We start from the raw sequence: 17,363 nt of genomic DNA on the forward strand, positions 1-17,363 counted from the left end.
GGTTTGTGTGAAGGATGATCAACAAAAAGCCGATAAATTAAAATCTTGGTATTTTTTAAAATTGAAAATGAACGATCGATTGATACATGTTTCTAGTCAGAAATAATTATAATAATACAGTATATATAATTATACAATCTTATAGGTAATATAATGACAAGCTTAATTGAAAGAAATTAATCTATCTACTTGACTTAGCATACAATAACTTATAAGATATTTGAATTAATTATTTTACCTCAGTTTATATCAAATTCTCTCTGCTTCTGAACCAAGATCTCAATTAAATAATCTCAAATCAATATAATTATCTAATATAGTGTCATAAACATTTCTGAAGTTACCTAAATATAGGCACTGTAGTATGCTGTATATCTACCTATTATAAGAAGTTATTCTATGAATTTTACATAGAAAACAATATTTAATACCTAATTTATTCATGTTACAACTTATCAATCATCATATTTTAAATCAAAATATGAATACATCCCTAGCTAATATTATAATATTAATTATAATATACATAAACACATAATAGATTAACTATTTAGTCTTTTAAAAAAATATGCTTAAACACACATTTTTTTTCAATAAAAATTGTTTACTACATGTTATTACGGGGAGATTAAATTATCAAAACTATATACTTGTTTATTATACAAATCCATAGCCCAGAATGGTATGTATAATAGTTTATGTATAATTTAAATATGAATAAAAAAATAGGTACCTACTTAAATACATGTTTTCCTAGATTGGTTACTGGCAATTCAAATATTTAATAAGTTTAAAACGTTTTGAGATTGATAATTTACTTTGTAACTCTGTTCGGCAATATTCATGCATAATTATAATTAATTATAATACAATATTTTAAGAACAATGATGAGTAGGTATCACTATCATAAACAATATATTTAACAGTACAAATTGATTCTAATTAAATTTGTATTATTTTCAAATATCTAACTGAAAATGATTTTAATATTTAAATATTTGCTATTAATATGTATGCCATTCGCTCAGCTGTATAGTTAGGTGACGAATGTAGGGGTACTTGTCATTAAGCATAAAGTATCTGCGTATTACTGTAATCAGGATTTGTTAAACTTGAATTCAAAATAATTTTATTTCACTTTATTATACCTACGTATTCAAAAACTAATCTGAGCTTAATAGTTTGTCACTTCTAAGTGATGTTTTATTATCCAGTTTTTCTGTAACCAATTTTGTTTTTGATTTTCTCGATTATTTTGAATATTTATTCTATACCACCCCACACTCTTAAAGTAGTTACCATTAATATAAAGTATTGGTTTAAATATTAAGCATTATTTCACAACTTAAATATATTACCATATTATCAATTATCTAATGAAAACCAAAGCATTTATTCTACTATAACATGACGTGTAACTACTAACTACACACAAAAAAAAAAACACATCATTGTATAATATATATTAATATCACGGTTATTTTAGACTTTCGTTTGTGGGTATAAACAAAATTAAAATATAATGAATAGAAGTAACATAAAAAACATATATGTAGTATAATTAATTTAAGTATTAAATATTTAAATTATTTTATGTATTATTATTATTAACATAAAATTACTCCATTTTTTTCATTACCTACTTCTTCCTCAAATAATTCAACAGATATACCATTAGCAATAGTTTGGCCATAATTTTAAACATAACCCATTAGTGCCAGAATTTTTTTATTTACAATTTTAACCAACATTTTGTTGAAAACATAATATGTTATATCTCAAAAATTATTGTGAATAATCTATGTTGCCATATAGCAACGCACGGTGTTAATGAGATAAAAGCACAAGTCATTTCAAAAACAAAAAAAATTATAATTGTGAGGTGTTGGTAAAGTACATTTTAGCCAAATTAAATCAGAAATATCAACACATGAATCTCAAAAACATTCAAATAGCTTACAACTTACAAGTAAGGAGTAACAAGAAAGCAAGCAAATAACATGGAAAAAAACAAATCAACGATTGCTTACCATATCGAGTCCCAGGCTAACCAAGCGGAGGGAACTTTCAAGCAACCGTTCGTTCAAGTATTTAAGGGCCGTATTTATAGTCAATTCTTAAGAATAAGCATTGCTTAAGTCATGCTTATGACTCAAATGAGATTCATGAATAATTCTTGAGCTTAAAAAAATGAAAAGTACGGCTTATTTAGAAGATTTTATAAAGACTGGTCTCGACCATGCTTAAAAAATTCTTTTAATGGTAATGACATAGTAATACGAGTTATATGTTATAATTATGTTCATGATTTTTTTTGTTTTTGATCATATCACATTGAAGTAAAACATATGGATGTAGTAGACTTTGTAGAATTAATTAATTTTTACTACAGTGCTAATTGCTGAAGAAAATAATGAACGTGTTCCTAAACAATACATTAGAGACATGCAAAAATGCAAAATCCAATTGATTTTTATGACGATAAAGAATTTTTCAACAGATTCAGGCAAGTGAAATAATTTAGAATTTACCATACAATATGTATTTAATAATATTCATTTTTTACAATTTAATGTGTTAAACACATTATAATTATTAATAATATGAAAATATTTCAATATACAAAACAATTTGTAGAGTTGTCAAGTACCAGCCACCTTGGCTATCAAATGAGCACGGTTATGAATAACATAATATCCAAGAAATAATTAAAATGCATTTATACAGACTGATTATTCTTAGCTATGGACATAGTTCTACCTATATAAATTAAAATATTTACAAAAAAAATTATAATTAGTAATTTAATCTCACTTAAAATGCAATTTAAATTTAAATTTCATAGATTTTCTAAAACTACAGTAGGTATTGCAAAGTTTAATGTCTCTTGTATTTAATGACATCGAAGCTGAATTCAATGACAATTCAATGATAGGCCTTCCAATTCCATAATTATTGAAACTACTTGCAGTGTTACGGTATTATGGAACTGGAAATTTCCAAGTGAGTGATTGAGTGAGTAATAATAGTGATCTACAGATCTACTCTATTTTTCGTTACAGATAATTACTGATGATTTGGTTGGTATTAGCCAACCAACTATAAGTTGATGTGTAAAAGATATTTCAAGAATAATAGCAAGTAAGTTACCGACTTTTGTGAAGTTTCCTGCTACTCTAGAAGGAAAAATACATAATCAAGTGCTACTTTCTAATATTGCTGGTAATTTCAAAATAACTTCTTCATAATGCTTATAATGCTTTAAATAAGTATATTTTACAGTATACACAGTTGAAAAATTATTTTTATTCAAGATTTTTTGATGTTGATGGTACAGTAGACTGTAACCACATACCAATACTAAATCCTGAAGGTAATCAAGGGAAAAATTTCAGGAACAGAAAAGGCATATTTTCAATAAATGTACAAATTGTGTGTGGACCTAGATGTGAAATACTGGATATCGTTGCTAGGTGGCCAGGATCTGTTCATGACAGTCGTATTTTTAGGTACAAAAATTGTTTATTATAATATATTTATATATCCTCTACTTACTACTAACCACGGTGCTAAAATTGATGGTGTAATATCTGATAGGGCACAGACAAACCGAAAATGTGGACTGAATTGGGAATTACTGCTAATAAAAATGACTGTCATAACTACATTAGGTATTCACCCAATGAATGATAATCGAAAACTTTATGTTTTCTGATGTTCCACATTTAATTAAATGTGTGAGGAATAGAGTCTATGAGAAAAAACTTTTAAAGGTAAAGTAACCATTGAAGTTTCTTTAAAGTTATATTTTCTGTTCAATATTATAGTGAATGTAATGTATTTAATATTATATAGGTTCATGCGAATAAACCGTGTGTAAGTTGGTGGCACTACAATACAGTATATAAACTAGATATTTCACAAAATATGTCAATACCTACACAAATTTGTCCGAAAATACACAATGCCACATACACTTAGACAATTTTTCTAAGATGTCAGTGAAATTAGCAACACATGTAAGTATACATAGATAAGTTTTATTGCATATTTATGCAGTAAATAATTATAAATCTAAATATTAATAACAGGTGCTTAGTAATGCAATGGCCTGTGGAATAAAATTTTACAGAGAACATCAAAATATTGGATCATTAAAAGATAGTGAAGAAACACAGGAATTTACATCAATTTTTAATTCTTTGTTTGATGCTTTAAATAGTAAATATCTAAAGGAGGGAATAAGAATTAACATTGAACAGTCAAGATTTTAAAGTATTTTACAACAATACTTTCATATTACCTACTACATTTTTAACAATACTTTTTAACTTAAGGTTTTAGAAGATGCATTGAGCTGGCTTGATGAATGGGAAAGTCATTTTGAAAAAGGTAATATAACTCAGAATGAATTTTTAACAAGAAGTATAGCTAAAGGACTTTGCGTAACAATCCGTTCCACTATTGATTTAACAAATAATTTGTTTAAGGAATGTGGTTTTAAGTATGTTCTAACAAATAAAATGAACCAGAATCATATAGAGGTAATTTAAAAGCATTAATAAAAAGATAATCACATAAATTTAACTTTTATATTACTATTTAGGAATTCTTTGGAACAGTGCGACAAGCAACCGGACCCAATAAACATCCAACAGCACCAACTTTCCTTCAAGTGTATAAGCTTCTTTCAATTTATTCTATCCTAAGACTATCAAAAACTTGGAATTGTGAAATTTTGGATCGTAGTTTACCTAATTTGGTTTTAATTGTATATTAAACGATTAAGTATTTTATTTAGTAAAAACAATATAAATCTAATATAAAATATCCACACTGACAAACCGTCACCGCTCAGATTCGTTTTATATCATTGAATTCAAATTTAATGCTATGCAATATGGTTTCACTTGTAACCCACTGTACAGCGAAGCGACATCCGGAGGGCTATCAGAATCAGGGAAGTCTAAAACAGTAACAAACAATCCTAGGAATGATATTTTTCAGATATTAACAATTTCAGTAACCATATTGCATGGCATTAAATTTGAATTCAATGATATAAAACGAATCTGAGCGGTGACGGTTTGTCAGTGTGGATATTTTATATTAGATTTATATTGTTTTTACTAAATAAAATACTTAACCGTTTAATATACACATTTTTAATATACACAATATTTGCCGATTTTGAAAATTATAATAATAGAAGCTGGAATATGCATTTAAATAATGCACAATTTTTGTTTTTTTTCAAACGTGTTTTTATACTACGGGTCTATTTAAAGTAAAATAAAAATTCGAGCTTTGATCCGACCTGCAAAAACTTCTCATCTTTCAGATAAAAAAAATGACCAAAATCCGACATATCAACGAGGCGTGAGAGTTTTTCCTGTGAAAGCAATTTTGTTCATCAAAATAGTGCTTCGATAATATAAATTAGTCATCGAAGTCAATCACTGACTTGTGCATGTGTGTTAGTAATCAATATCTTTATCTGCGCGTGTAATTATATCTCACCCACACAGTCACACTAATATCGATTATTCGATTTACATACTCAAACACATGCACGTTCCGCGCGGGGCCGATACTACATGTGAATTGAATTGCCTAAATTGTACTCCTTAATAAATGACCGACACCGACACCCCAAAAACCGTGGGCCTTGTGAATTGCACACCCAATTCCCGATAATTGCGCCACTGCAAGTTACCCTATGGTGGCCAATTAAAGAGGTCGAAAATATAGTTAAAACTTTTTTTTTGTCAACGAAAAGATCTCCATTTAAATAAGCAGTATAACGCAGTTTGATGCGTCAAAATAAGTTCCTTCCTTTTAAAAATCTAAGGAACATAATATAAGTCGTTTAAAAAACTGTTTCAATCACTTTCCTAGTTCGAACAAACATTTTTGACATCTTTTTTTGCAAAATTGTTACTCGACGGTGCCGTAAACTATCTAGCTTGGTAAAAATAAAGAAGTAATACAAAGACTGGCTATATACAAATATACCAAAGACCTAGCAATATACAAACAGCAATGATCATAATTATTGTGTAGATTTTAAACACGATTAAAAATAGGTATACGAAAAACAATTCTGAGCGGAGAATAGAGATGGTTTATCAGTGTGGATATTAATGTATCATGTATGCTTTATGTATGTAATATATTGTTATTACCTACTTATTATTAATTGGTAATTTTAATTAGTATTGGAAAATTACAACAAAATAAAAAATCACTACTTGAGAAATCGAGTGAATTATCCAATATTGTAAAAATATGAAATTCAAACGCTCATAAAAAATTATTTTGACTTTCGTCTTTTTTATTGACATTTTTCTTTTGATAAAGGTAAATAAACTTATAAATAATTTTGTATTACATTTTAAAATCTAGATTTAAAAAGAACATTTTTAAAGAATTTCTAACTCGAAATAATTGCAGATTTTCGTGATTTTTAGGCCTTTTGCTTTTTTCTCAAAAGTCGAACTTTAAATGCTTACAAAGAAAATTATGACTATGTATTTTTAATATTTTTCAACTGTCATTGTAACAATATATTAGGAGCCTTACATTAAATGTTTTGACTCAATCAATACAATTTTATTGATATTTATAGACAATTGGAAACTGAATATGTCCATACACAGCTCAAAACAAGTCGAAATTTCATATATCTACGGTCATTTGTTTTAGATTTACACCAAAAACAAAATCAATAAACAAAACACATAAACACATTTTATTCAGGGTATTTTAGAGTTTTTTTATGGGCATTACAATCTCATGATGTTTTTATGTAATTTACAAAAATAATAATTATTAACAATATTGAAGTTTTAATTTATTCTGTGTTTATATACTAAGAAGGTTAAGAAGGATAAGTTTTAGGTGGTTAAAAATTATATCAGAAGTCGTAAGTTGTACGTTTTTATCAGTTACCTACATCTTGGAGGACGCCAATCGTGATGACACCACATCCGCATGTGTTGTCTGCTTCTTACAAACGCGAAATTTTATTCAAGTTGTATGCCGTTAGTTTAAAAATTAGAGTGAATCGTCAATCGACCTATTATGAAACTTGAGGGTAAGAACGTTATCTGTGTTTTTTTGGAAGTTTTTTTACGATAATTCAGTTTTTAAGTGAGTTATGTGTGTATAATAAAGGGCGATTGTAAACTCTCCCGATTTTAATGACATGTAAACTCTCCCGATGGTAAACTCTCTCGGGTTTAGTCCAATACTACTATAAGCTAGAGGAGCATGGGACATTATTTGTAATTACAGAGTTGGTAACCCTAAAATAATTTTGTTAATAATAAAAATCATTGTTGCTGTGAGCTATAAAATATTATAGTCAAAATACTACTAATACTTTTTATGGTAATTGGAACACGCTGATTTCAAAAAACTTAAGGTTTAAATACAGTAGAAGCCGCTTATTAGAAACACGGATTATTGATACAATCGCGTTATTGAAACAAAATGTACCAGGACGGATCGCCCGTATATTAGGACATTTAAATCGCTTATTCGAAACAATCGGTTAATTGACACATTTCACTTTGGTCCCAAAGTGTTTCTAATAAGCGGCTTCTACTGTAATTAATATTTAAATAGAAAATACGGGTTAACAATAATACAATTGATAGAAAAATTTTTAATGACATTCACAATATCTGATGTTAAGGCAATTTATAGAGTAACAATAACATTTAAAACAACTCGAGAGAGTTTACACATTTCCTTTAGGTAAACATAATATTGACCCGGGAGAGCTTACACATTTCGTTCAGGTAAACATAAAGTTTACCCTGGAAAATTTACACATTTCCTTCAGGTGAACATAGATTGACCCGGGAGAGTTTACCATACAATCGGGAGAGTTAACCACCGCCCATAATAAATGTAAATTAAAAATGCTCATAACTCACTTATCGTTTGGTGGCGAAATAAACCGCGCGAAACGGTGGATGCGAAATGAACGAGTCCGCTCGTGGTTGGTTGGCTATAATGTGAAGAAAAATAGCGACCTCAGTTTTACCACAGAACTGGTTTTACGCGAGTGTTTCACCCAACCATCCACCCACTCGTCTATTTACCCATGACATTATTATTGTCATGAGCAAAACCATCATTTTTTTTTTTTCGTCATCGATCAATGGATTAGTCGTCATTCGTCGTCCGTCGGTCTGCTGTAACGTCTTCGCTTCGTCCACGAACAGTGAGTAATAGTAGGTACCTAGTTTATTATTATTTTGTAATTTTTCGACTTATCAAATTTCGACGTATTCTCTCGCAGCTGATACGCCACAATGTTCCCAATCGAATATTACGACAATATTCCGGTTGTGACTGACAATAGTACCGTTCACGACGATATTGGCAACACATACTTATCAGCCATACATTAAGCAAAAATGGCAAAATACAACTTGCACGAAAATAATTATGCTGAAATTAAAGCCTTGCTTGCATAATATTATTAAGGAAATGATTCAGATTTGGATTTGTAGCTGAAAAATAAGTAAGTAACTAATCATCGAATTGGTTTTTCTTCACGTACGTCCATTCTTTCTCGTTAAGTATAGAATGCTTTCGAGTAACTTCTATTTTGTTTTTTTTTTTTTTATATTTATTTTTTCATAGCTTCTAGTTTAAGACTATTACAGATCAACAAATAAGATAAATTAATTAATAATCCAGATATTATTGTTATTATTATTATAATTACCTATTATATTAGAGTCTTATCGAAATTATAACGATTTACTACTAAATAGGTTAGATGTTGGTAATTGGTTTATGATACGGTTATCTACTCGGTGGATTAATTATAATTATAACCGTTGTTTATAATAATAACTCTGGGGAATTCATTGTGACTTTGTTTATAAGGTCTGCGAGAAGAGAAAGTATAGGAAAAAAAAGTAAATTTATTGTTACCAAATTTTCAGAGATCATTCTTATTTGGTCTAGGAAGATTGGAAACATACTAAAAAAAAATTTTTTACTCTAAGTATTTAAAAATTAGTGGGAAATAATTTCCCTATGATCATTACGGAGATAGGATTTTGATAACGGGAAATAATTTCCCATTAGTATTTTATTGAAATATGTACTACCTAGTAAAAGTAATAAATAATACTATTTATTTTTTATACTGAATAACATTTTTTATAAAAATAAAAAACATAATAAATGACATAATATTATATAAGTAATAAATGAAACAGCCTTTTGTTTCAAATCAGTATTAGTAAATAATATATGTATAAAAAAAAATTAAATAATGAATACAAAATAATATGAAAATGAATAAAAAAAACTACTTTTTTAGGGCTTTTAGGATACCTTTTAGGTTATATAAAGGATGGTGGGTGTCTTGGAATTTCGCATATACCTATAGGTAGTAAATAATTTATTAAGTATACACTAAGACTAAGCCAATCATTGTCAATTACCATTTACGCAAATGCGTAATTATTAATATATAAGTATTAATAATTACTAATAAAAATTAATGTGTCTTATAAGTTTATGAAGTCACTACGTCACTGCGGCCTTGGCTGTGGATCCATGGGCGTAACTAGGATTGAATAGTTACAGGGGCTAAGATTCACTGAAATTTAGTTGTTACAAAAAGTCCGCTAAAGCCAAAATTGAATATAAATCATAATTTTTTCGGGTCATCTTCGTTATTAGTAATACTTGATTTTTTTAATTTTAATAAACTGAACATTTTGATAATTGTATACAATAAAATCTAACGTATTTACGTATGCCGTATACGTAGGTACTCAAAAATAAAAATAACGGCCGGACAGTCTGTAATGGTACCTATACCTACTTTGCAGTCTGCTCATAGAGTGCTACAAACGCACAGTAAATTGAGAACTGAGAATTGGAAAATAAAATGATTATAATATAATAGTATTCAACCACTGCTGTAATTATAATAATAATATAAGAATACGTACCTATTGGGGAAGTAGATTGACATAACGCGTTCTGGTGAAAACAATTTGTACTTTCCGAGTCTGGATGTATAGATTTAGTGTTATATTGGTTATTTTACTTTTTATAATAAATTAATTTTGCTATCGAAACTTTATACGTTTTTATAGATAGCTGTATACGTTGGTAAGTACAATTTCTACTAATATTATCAAATACATTCAAATACACTTCACTCGCATAGCAAAATGTATGCGAAGTGTTGGGAAAATACATACAATCTCCCAACTCCACGTAGGGGGGAACCCGCGCCTAACCATATCAGTACGTATTATAATTATGCACTTTCAATTTTTTTGAAATACTATTTGTATTAACATGGAATAATAATAATATATTAATAACATTATGATTACGGAAATGGTATCTGTGGGCATGAAACGCGTGAAAGAACCACGCCGACGAGCCATTTACCGCTTTAACGCGCGTTATTACGCGTTCTGTTAGACAGAGCCTTTATAATAAATTGTAAAATTATTTATATTTTCGTTATTAATGGCAATTGAAGGGTGCAAATGCAATACGTGGTATTGCCAAAATTTCGAAAATCGAGTTAAACATCGATTCTTATGGAAAAAAATGTGAGGAGTTCGATTTTGCAGTCAGAATTAAATTATATCGATTACTTTTATGAATAAAATCGATTTTAAAACTGATGTTCAATGCATAATGTGATATTGCCACATTTAATGTCAATGCAAAAGGTGGTATTACATATTCAATCATGTTAAAGTCAAAACGTATTATTGCCCATGTTATTAGTATTGAAGCATACTTGATATCATTGCAAAACGTGGTATTGGCAATATTGCATTTTTCTTCAAAACGTGGTATTGCAGGAAATAATGCGTTTTGTATCAACAGAAATAGGAACAACTTTAAAACGTGATATTGCCATTACCTTTTCAAAACCTGCAATACCACGTTTTGGTCTGACACGAAATTTTTAAAGCATTAAAAACAATGTTTACAATTTAGGTAGATTTATTTTGACACTGTCAATCGTTTAGTTTTTATTTTTTACATATAAATAAACTTATTCTGAATGTTTATAGTCGTCAGAAAATGTATTACCGTTTTCCTTGATTTGTGAACATTTTGGTTTTTGGCAATACCACCTTTTGCATTTCCACCCTTCAATTGCGGGTTTTGACGATCAGCCTTATCGGTCTGGTGTGTATCGATCGCACAGACTTCTATATAATACAGATATAGGTATACAGTATTATATAGAAGTCTGTGATCGATCGCCGCCCGTATCCGGTTTTAATCTTATAATTTATATAACAAAGGTAGTTTGTGTGCGTGTACGCCGAGCGGTCGTACACTCGGGCGAATATTATAATTATTTTCGTTGTCACATGATAGTTATTCCTATCATGCGTTGTCAGTAAGTTGTAAGATACGCGTCGCGGCGATCGAACACCGTGTCTGCCATTATTATAATATTACTTAATAAAATAACATCCTGACAATAAAATGTAGTTTTGGTTTACCCTTGCATAATATACAGTTGTGTAGATGGTTATTAATGTTATTATTTATATAATTTTCGTAATTATTTTACGAATATTATATACTTATACGAAAATAATACAAGGAACTTACATCGTAATATTATTTCGTTTTAATTCGTATATATATTATTTATTGCTATAGGTATAAGATATTTGTACATTTTATTGTATTTTATTTATTTATTTTTTATTGATCTTTTTAAGCCCAGCGACTAAGGCCATTAGCTTGTTTGTAGGGTTATGTAAAAGGGGTTGGAATGGTAGGTTTTTAACACGTGTGTGTTTGTTTGGCAGAATTTTTGGCAAACTTGGGTACCAGCGTAGGTTTATGCCATGCTGGATACATTATTTTTATTGTTGGATACTCCAATGTTACATTTTACTGATATTATGTTAACTAATATCCGTGTCAATCGTTTATCGTTTACCGATATGTTATCTGATATGTTTACTGATATAAATTTAATTTAAGATTTGTCAAATTAATCAAAGGTGGGCAAGTTAATGAAAATAATTGACTCAAGTTAAGTTAAGTTAAGAGGATATAAGATCGATAAGTTAAAAGTTAACAGTCAACAAATTATAAATGTAACTCTATAAGTTAAAAGTTAACATAGAAAAAAATATTAACTTAACTCAGTTTAAAAAAAGTTAATCTATTTTTTTTTAATTAGGATGTAAATCGCATAAAGAGTGAATGTGTCTTTTTAGTTTCTAATTTATAAATTACAAAAAACAATTTTATTGAACTTTTATCTTAATGTACACTGTATACCCTTTTACTTTTACTTTACTATTATTTACTAATTTAAATATTCGTCTCAAATTAATAATTTAACAAATATATTTTTTTATATCATATAGCAATTGAATAATATAAGTTAAAATATAACATAATATAACATTAAAACATAACAATTATCAATTTATAATTTAAAATGATTAATTTTTTAAAAACATTTATAACTGCAACTCACATAATATATAATTGAAGGATATATTATATTCATTGATGAATCATTTGATAAGTTTAATCTCAAAATTAGTGAATTTATTAACCTATCTTCTAATAAATCTAACTACAAAAATAAAAATAAAAAGCTTAAAGATTGGATTACTAATGGCTTAATTGTCTCTATTAGAAAAAGAAATCAATTAGCTTGTACTTTAAAAAAAAGATCTTTTGATAAAAAATTTAAATTAATATATATTAAATATAGAAATTTATTAACTCAATTAATAAAAAAGCTAAATTATTACATTATCAGAATAAAATAACTAATGCAGGTAATGACGTTAAAAAACTATGGAATATAATAAAAGAAATTTCTGGGAAAAAAACTAATATTTTTACAATCAATCAAATAAGAGATAATTCTGGTAATTTAATTACTAATAATGTTGAAATTTGTAATATATTTAATAAATATTTTTCTAATGTTGGGCCTACCATAGAGAATAATTTTAAATCATCTGATTTTAACTTTAAGTCTTTTGAATATCTTAACAACAAATGTAATATATCAGATTCAATTTGTATTAATCCAATAAATAATATTGAAATTGAAAATCTATTGAAATTAATAAAGGATCATTCTTCCTTTTATGAATCAGGTTTATCTAATTATATTTTACTACAAGTTGCTTAATCTATATCATACCCATTATCCTATCTTTTCAATCTTGCAATTTCTCTACGTACATTTCCTAATAATTTCAAAAAATGTCTTATTCTTCCTTTATATAAAACAGGTGATTCTAAAAATATCTCTAATTATCGTCCAATAGCACTATCCTTAACCATATCTAAGTTATTCGAAAAATGTATAAAATATAGAATTCTACAGTTTTTAAACAAAAATAATTTTTTCTCAAAAAATTAATTTGTATTTTTAAATGGTAAATCAACTAATGATGCTTTATTTCTTTTAAATCAATTTATACATGACAAATTAGACAGTGACTCTAAGGTTCTAGGATTGTTTCTAGATGTTAAAAAAGCGTTTGATAGTGTTAATCATAAGATACTTTAAAAAAAACTTTATTACTGTGGTTTAAGAGGTAAAATGTATGATTTATTAAAATCCTACCTATCTAAAAGAACTCAAATAGTTAAATTGAAGAATTCAGTAAGTACATCACTTGATGTAACACATGGTGTTCCTCAAGGCACTGTTCTTGGCCCTCTATTGTTTATTGATGCTGAAATAATTTGCTATGCAGACGATACCGCTATATTAGTTCATAGTAGTAGTACAGAGTCTTTAAATATAAAAGCAAACAATGTGATTAAAGATATTAAAGATTGGTTTGATAATAACTTATTAGAATTAAATCTTAATAAATCTAAATATATTCACTTTAATATTAACTCAGTAGTAAATAGTCCAGAACTAAATATATGCATACATTCATTTAAATGTAAATCTGGTATTTGTGATAATTGTGTTATTCTTGAGAATTCTAATTATATTAAGTACTTAGGCCTCACCTTGGATTGTAAATTTAAATAGAATTACCATATTAATATTCTTACAAATACTATTAGAAAATTTTTTATGTATTTCATGATTTGAGATATATATTTAATACTGATATGAAATGTATAATTTATTTAGCTTTAGTACAATCTATTTTATGTTATGGTATTGTTTTTTGGGGACAAGCGTATGAGTCTCATATTCACTCTTTAAATATTACTTTAAATAATGTAATTAAATTTATATTAAATTTACCAAGGCTTACCAATAATGAATTTGTATACAAAGTTTTTAATCTACTTAATATTAAATATTTATATTATAAGAACTTATTACTTACATATCATAATTTTAAAAATAATATTGTTCATACTGATCATATTTATAATACGCGTTATAAAACTAATATTAATCTATATTTTCCTCTACCATAAACAGTTTGGCATTATAAGTACTATTTTAATTAATTGCAATCAGATTATGTAGAATACTTAAAATAAACATATGTAATTTTAAAAATGTAAAAGATTTGAAATTGTACTTAAAAAATGTTGATCTTACACAAATAGATTTATGATTATCGTTAAATAACATATGATGTAATTATGAAAATTATGTTTTAGAAATATGTATGTAAATTGTCAATAATTGAACTCAATTAAAACTCCCCATCACCAGTGTTGGGAATATATAACCAATAATTTATATAGATAAAGATAAAGATGACTGTAATAATTTTTATCTAGATACAGATAAAGATAATTATACTAAATTTTATCTAGATAAAGATAAAAATTAGTATATTTTTATCTAGATAAATATGAGATAATTTCATGTTTAATTTTGAAAATATTCAGGATACTTACTTGAGTCTACAGGTAAAAAAAAATACATAATTTAAAATTTTTTAAAGCAGAGGACAGAGGTCGTACAGATCGGTTAAGCAATAACTGAAATACCGGGAATTCAAATAGGGTTTTATAAATATTAAATTGTTATAAATTACAATTATTATAATATTATTATGCTTGTGAGTTCAATAACCATTATGAATGTTTGTTTATTTTTGTCGGTCTAAAACAATAATTATTTTTCATACTTTGTACACAATTCTATGAAACGGGTATCAGCTAATGAGACCATAATCATTCGGTGGTGGCCGGTGGCCGGCGGGTAGCAGGGATAGATGTTTTTCCTTTTGCTATTATTAGTTGTTCTCACAATCTTACCTACTACATGCCCATTACATATTTCTATTTTTGGGTTTTCTCATTGTTTACGATGTAAAAGACTAACAATGAATATTAATTAATATTAAAATCATGGTATTATAATGCATATTACTTAACGTGTTTTCTATGTAATAGATGAAAAATAGAAAAATGTAAAAATAAAATAATAAAAATATTTTAAATTTTCAAATTTTTTTTTAGTTCATTTAAATAAATTATCTAGATAAGTACTCATAGATAACTAGAATTTTATCCAGATGAAGATAAAGATAACTGAGTAGAAATTTATCTAGATATTTCCCAACACTGCCCATCACAAGCTATGCTTATAGGGGAGTTGCACATTTTTGTAATTTATCTTATATTATATTCCTATACTTTTGAACTGTCTTTTGATTTGCGTAATATACTATTATTATTATAAATGAATTTATTTGCACAAGGTAAAAAATATTATATTATTACATAAATGTAGTCTAAAGTTTCGAATTCCTATAGTTAGTAATTTTTGAATTAAGTACAACAAATTTACTAAGCTCGTTGAAGCAAAAATATTAAAGTTTGTAAAATTTCAAACTTCTAAGTTCTAATTTTATTTGGTTAGGTTAGGTTAAGTTAAATATCTAATTTTAACTAAATATTTCGTTAAATATACATTCCATATAATAATCCTTGATTTAATCGTTTAGTTGACACAAAGGTTTAATCTAAAACCTTATAATATGTATTCAAAAATAAATAAATTAGGATTAAGCTATGTGCGATTTTATCGATAATATTTTATTTGGTTCCAATAATTTTGACCACACATATTATTTATGTTTGGATGTTCTAGCGAATAGTTACTAATAATAGTGATGTTATGTCCTCGGTTTGCGAGTTCTTGGATATATGCATGGTTGGTAAACCACAGTGTGACCAAACCCTTGGTGGGGGATCAGAGCTAAGATGTTTGCCGTGTCGGCCGGAGAAGACACTGTTACAGTACTTAATAATTACAGTTGCAAATAAAACAATCATTAAAGTTATATATTTAGCTTTTTTTAATATTATTAATAAAAATAAAATTGTATAATAATCCGCATTGGACTCCGTTTTTCAATATTTTAATCTAAAACCTTATAATATGTATTCAAAAATAAATAAATTAGAATTAACCTATGTTCAATTTTATCGATTTTATCGATAATATTGTATTTGGTTCCAATAATTTTGACCACACATATTATTGAAGAAAACTATAGTTTTTCTATTGAATAAATAAATTCTATTCTAACGAATAGAAGAAATAAAAGGAGTAACAATTCGTATTAGGTTTTCATCGTAGCTTTCATTTTCATAAATGTGTTCCATTACACGGATTACAATTACTTCGATAATTTCAAGTATTGTGGTCTGTATATCGTTGCTGTTATTGACAGCCATTTTTGATTTAGACGTAGATAGGTTTCAATTGAGAATTGCTAATGAGCTAAATACAAGTGTTCCAACACAGAGACCGATCAATTCGAAAATCTCCCAGGCGACGACGTGTACCTATATATTATTATATAGCAGATAGTACGGTCATCGCCCACATCATTACATTTTCGAGAACGTTAAGTTTTCTAAAGGCCATTATTATTATTGATATATTATAGATAGGTACCTAATATTCTGGTATTACGATTTGTATTATTTTATGACTCGATTTATACTTTTAGGCTTAGATGCTCAGAATCTTAAAGTTAGTTTATTTGTTAAGTTAAATAATATATAACTGGTGATATTATATTTGTGTCACCTTTTTGACTTAATCCTAATTGAATATTAGGTATATACTTTTTGTGTGTTATTCATGACATTTTGATATTATCTTCAAGGCCGCAGTTGGAACAAATTTTCGGGAGGGGTTTAAAACTAAATTATATATTTTCATAATATAAAAACCAACTAAAAAAGAAATGTGTATATTATAATAATTATCTAAATAAGGTTTTTTATGGATTTCCTACATGTGTGATAAAATGTGAATTTTAAATTAAATATTTTAGATTCTGAGTGGAACGATGAATGTATTGATTTTACAATGATGTGTGTTTTAGATTCTGAACGAAGTGATGAATGT

The 17,363-nt window shown here is 27.2% G+C and overlaps 1 long non-coding RNA gene across 2 annotated transcripts in view; it reads left to right on the top strand.

Annotated features, from left to right (window-relative positions):
• Positions 1-7,410: 7,410 nt before the first annotated feature.
• The window catches only part of LOC115034070, an 11,789-nt gene continuing 1,836 nt past the window's right edge, over positions 7,411-17,363 (top strand). The window contains exons 1-2 of one of the 2 annotated variants that reach the window (XR_003839452.1): positions 7,411-8,244; positions 8,313-8,537. This is a non-coding gene — a long non-coding RNA (uncharacterized LOC115034070). The remainder of the gene's footprint in view (positions 8,245-8,312; positions 8,538-17,363) is intronic. The other variant, XR_003839453.1, reaches the window with a different exon arrangement.

Source organism: Acyrthosiphon pisum, chromosome A2 (assembly GCF_005508785.2).
Source record: "Acyrthosiphon pisum isolate AL4f chromosome A2, pea_aphid_22Mar2018_4r6ur, whole genome shotgun sequence".
NCBI classification, from domain to species: domain Eukaryota; kingdom Metazoa; phylum Arthropoda; class Insecta; order Hemiptera; family Aphididae; genus Acyrthosiphon; species Acyrthosiphon pisum.